Source organism: Schistocerca americana, unplaced genomic scaffold, assembly GCF_021461395.2.
Source record: "Schistocerca americana isolate TAMUIC-IGC-003095 unplaced genomic scaffold, iqSchAmer2.1 HiC_scaffold_137, whole genome shotgun sequence".
Taxonomy (NCBI): Eukaryota; Metazoa; Arthropoda; class Insecta; order Orthoptera; family Acrididae; genus Schistocerca; species Schistocerca americana.
This window is the reverse complement of record NW_025725449.1, coordinates 290,001-295,000: the sequence shown is the minus strand read 5'-3', so window position 1 is coordinate 295,000 and position 5,000 is coordinate 290,001. Positions and strand designations below refer to the sequence as shown.

General features: G+C 52.2%; 1 non-coding gene across 1 annotated transcript in view; it reads left to right on the top strand.

The window, feature by feature from the left end:
• The first annotated feature begins 3,628 nt into the window (after positions 1 to 3,628).
• LOC124566082 overlaps positions 3,629 to 5,000 on the top strand; it is a 1,910-nt gene continuing 538 nt past the window's right edge. Inside the window, exon 1 of the ribosomal RNA XR_006970757.1 lies at positions 3,629 to 5,000. This exon is cut by the window's right edge and continues 538 nt beyond it. This is a non-coding gene — a ribosomal RNA (small subunit ribosomal RNA).

Here is a 5,000-nt window from a genome sequence, read left to right as displayed (position 1 = left end):
TATGTCGTACCGTAACCTAACCTATGTCGTACCGTAACCTAACCTATGTCGTACCGTAACCTAACCTATGTCGTACCGTAACCTAACCTATGTCGTACCGTAACCTAACCTATCTCGTACCGTAACCTAACCTATGTCGTACCGTAACCTAACCTATGTCGTACCTTAACCTAACCTATGTCGTACCTTAACCTAACCTATGTCGTACCTTAACCTAACCTATGTCGTACCTTAACCTAACCTATGTCGTACCTTAACCTAACCTATGTCGTACCTTAACCTAACCTATGTCGTACCTTAACCTAACCTATGTCGTACCTTAACCTAACCTATGTCGTACCTTAACCTAACCTATGTCGTACCTTAACCTAACCTATGTCGTACCTTAACCTAACCTATGTCGTACCTTAACCTAACCTATGTCGTACCTTAACCTAACCTATGTCGTACCTTAACCTAACCTATGTCGTACCTTAACCTAACCTATGTCGTACCTTAACCTAACCTATGTCGTACCTTAACCTAACCTATGTCGTACCTTAACCTAACCTATGTCGTACCTTAACCTAACCTATGTCGTACCTTAACCTAACCTATGTCGTACCTTAACCTAACCTATGTCGTACCTTAACCTAACCTATGTCGTACCTTAACCTAACCTATGTCGTACCTTAACCTAACCTATGTCGTACCTTAACCTAACCTATGTCGTACCTTAACCTAACCTATGTCGTACCTTAACCTAACCTATGTCGTACCTTAACCTAACCTATGTCGTACCTTAACCTAACCTATGTCGTACCTTAACCTAACCTATGTCGTACCTTAACCTAACCTATGTCGTACCTTAACCTAACCTATGTCGTACCTTAACCTAACCTGTATTGCGCCTTAACCTAACCTGTATTGCGCCTTAACGTAACCTGTATTGCGCCTTAACGTAACCTGTATTGCGCCTTAACGTAACCTGTATTGCGCCTTAACGTAACCTGTATTGCGCCTTAACGTAACCTGTATTGCGCCTTAACGTAACCTGTATTGCGCCTTAACGTAACCTGTATTGCGCCTTAACGTAACCTGTATTGCGCCTTAACGTAACCTGTATTGCGCCTTAACGTAACCTGTATTGCGCCTTAACGTAACCTGTATTGCGCCTTAACGTAACCTGTATTGCGCCTTAACGTAACCTGTATTGCGCCTTAACGTAACCTGTATTGCGCCTTAACGTAACCTGTATTGCGCCTTAACGTAACCTGTATTGCGCCTTAACGTAACCTGTATTGCGCCTTAACGTAACCTGTATTGCGCCTTAACGTAACCTGTATTGCGCCTTAACGTAACCTGCATTGCGCCTTAACGTAACCTGTATTGCGCCTTAACGTAACCTGTATTGCGCCTTAACGTAACCTGTATTGCGCCTTAACGTAACCTGTATTGCGCCTTAACGTAACCTGTATTGCGCCTTAACGTAACCTGTATTGCGCCTTAACGTAACCGATATTGCGCCTTAACGTAACCTATATTGCGCCGTAACGTAACCTATATTGCGCCGTAACGTAACCCACATTGCCCCTTAACGTAACCCACATTGCCCCTTAACGTAACCCACATTGCCCCTTAACGTAACCCAACACACGTTGGGCCTTAACCCAACACACGTTGGGCCTTAACCCAACACACGTTGGGCCTTAACCCAACACACGTTGGGCCTTAACCCAACACACGTTGGGCCTTAACCCAACACACGTTGGGCCTTAACCCAACACACGTTGGGCCTTAACCCAACACACGTTGGGCCTTAACCCAACACACGTTGGGCCTTAACCCAACACACGTTGGGCCTTAACCCAACACACGTTGGGCCTTAACCCAACACACGTTGGGCCTTAACCCAACACACGTTGGGCCTTAACCTGCTCTGTAATTGTCATACGACGCGTTAAATTAGTGTAGTGTTGCCTAACTGCAACCCCCGCAATATAGTTTGCTACTCGCACTGCCCGGTCCCCAGTGTATCGCTTCATGTTAAACACCTTGCAGCTATACACTGTAATGTGGATGGCAGCAGGACGTACATGCTCAATGCCCTTTGCAGTTGTTCATTGGCATTTGCAGTTGTTCATTGGCATTCGCATGTGCGAAGCACTTAGCCTACGCTGTGGTACGGCCTGTGTCAACTGTCCGCTGATGTTGTACGTCCAAATCACACACTGTACTGCACATTGGTCCTCATGTACTGAATGATACATCGTGGTACATGTGACCGTACAACGACTGCGCCAACAACGGCGAACCATGCGGTCCAAATGTTGTGCACTCAGCTACGTGTCGTCTCCCTATAAGAGCTGGATTGCAGTGTGGTATGCCCTGGATGGCGATCAGCATGAGCCGTCTGTTGATGTAGTGGCGCGTGTTGTCAGACGTAGTCGTCTCTTCTCACACACCGTGATAGCATGGTGCACTGCGTTCCACATCTGCGACATGCGACAGAGGCCGGTTGACAGTCGTTCGCGCAATGGACATCGCATACGTACGGGGGCCACCTTCCACGTGTTCGCGAAGCGTGCACATGTTGTTGCGTGTATGTGGGCAGACATAGTGTGTCGTGACACCTGACACAGGCATGCAACAATCGTTGAATTTGCAAATGGCGATGGACGCCTACGTTTGCTGGTGACGTTATGCAAATGAACAACTGGTAAACCGTTGTGGTGCGGTTGTTCTCGCTAGAGGTGAATCAGTGATGGCGACGATCGGTTGAGCTACCAACCGGTTGTTCCAGCGATACCCACCATGCCCACGAACGTGAATGGCATCTGGGTGTGAAGCGATACGCGGCGGTGGCTGGGTGGGACCGTCCCCGGCCGGTGAGGGGGGGCCTCCCGGCGTGCTGGCCGCGCGGTGCGTGGGCGCACGCGCTACAGCCGGCTGGTGGGGGCGGCCAGTGGCAGGCGCGCCGGCCGACGGAGGCGGCAGGCGGCGCAGCTGCGCGCCGGCGCACCCTGCACGCGGCGCCGTGCGGCCAAAGTAGGTCCTCGCGGGCCCGGTGCGAAGCGCGGTGGACATCTGCAGTGTGCTGGTCCGATTGAGGACTGTGTGCGCTGAGGATGCGCCGCCGCCCGGCGCTCGGCGCCGCGACGCCGTCTGCTGCTCGGTCGCCTCTGCGGTTCTCGCAGGTGGTTTGTATCGCAGCTGTGCGGACGTGTTGGCGCGTGCGCTGTGCTGGGAGAGTTCGCTTCGGCACCCAAGTGGGGCTTTTGTCCTTCTGTGGCGCTGGCGTTGGAGCTGCCGGTCACCGTAGGTGGCGCGTGTTGTCTCCCGCCGGCAATGCCACGACAGCACGCTCCCGGGCCTCTGTCGGCAGCGGCAAGCTCAGTTGGGAGCACGGGTGGTCGCACCTAAAGCGTCTACTCGCCAAACTCCGGGCGATTGCGCCTCTCTCGAACCCGACCAAGTACTTAGGACGGCGCTGCGCGCCGCCGGGACCTGAGAGGGTTTCGAGGTGTATTGTGCAGGGGAGCTCAGCCTCCTCCTGTTTGCAGAATAATTGAGCGGACGCTTGCGTGTTCGCGCGGGCCCCCGGGACACACTCCCGGGCGGCCGGCTGCTCAGCTCTAGTTGACGCAGCTCCCTGGTTGATCCTGCCAGTAGTCATATGCTTGTCTCAAAGATTAAGCCATGCATGTCTCAGTACAAGCCGCATTAAGGTGAAACCGCGAATGGCTCATTAAATCAGTTATGGTTCCTTAGATCGTACCCACGTTACTTGGATAACTGTGGTAATTCTAGAGCTAATACATGCAAACAGAGTCCCGACCAGAGATGGAAGGGACGCTTTTATTAGATCAAAACCAATCGGTCGGCTCGTCCGGTCCGTTTGCCTTGGTGACTCTGAATAACTTTGGGCTGATCGCACGGTCCTCGTACCGGCGACGCATCTTTCAAATGTCTGCCTTATCAACTGTCGATGGTAGGTTCTGCGCCTACCATGGTTGTAACGGGTAACGGGGAATCAGGGTTCGATTCCGGAGAGGGAGCCTGAGAAACGGCTACCACATCCAAGGAAGGCAGCAGGCGCGCAAATTACCCACTCCCGGCACGGGGAGGTAGTGACGAAAAATAACGATACGGGACTCATCCGAGGCCCCGTAATCGGAATGAGTACACTTTAAATCCTTTAACGAGTATCTATTGGAGGGCAAGTCTGGTGCCAGCAGCCGCGGTAATTCCAGCTCCAATAGCGTATATTAAAGTTGTTGCGGTTAAAAAGCTCGTAGTTGGATTTGTGTCCCACGCTGTTGGTTCACCGCCCGTCGGTGTTTAACTGGCATGTATCGTGGGACGTCCTGCCGGTGGGGCGAGCCGAAGGCGTGCGACGCGCCTCGTGCGTGCTCGTGCGTCCCGAGGCGGACCCCGTTGCAATCCTACCAGGGTGCTCTTGAGTGAGTGTCTCGGTGGGCCGGCACGTTTACTTTGAACAAATTAGAGTGCTTAAAGCAGGCAAGCCCGCCTGAATACTGTGTGCATGGAATAATGGAATAGGACCTCGGTTCTATTTTGTTGGTTTTCGGAACCCGAGGTAATGATTAATAGGGACAGGCGGGGGCATTCGTATTGCGACGTTAGAGGTGAAATTCTTGGATCGTCGCAAGACGAACAGAAGCGAAAGCATTTGCCAAGTATGTTTTCATTAATCAAGAACGAAAGTTAGAGGTTCGAAGGCGATCAGATACCGCCCTAGTTCTAACCATAAACGATGCCAGCCAGCGATCCGCCGCAGTTCCTCCGATGACTCGGCGGGCAGCCTCCGGGAAACCAAAGCTTTTGGGTTCCGGGGGAAGTATGGTTGCAAAGCTGAAACTTAAAGGAATTGACGGAAGGGCACCACCAGGAGTGGAGCCTGCGGCTTAATTTGACTCAACACGGGAAACCTCACCAGGCCCGGACACCGGAAGGATTGACAGATTGATAGCTCTTTCTTGATTCGGTGGGTGGTGGTG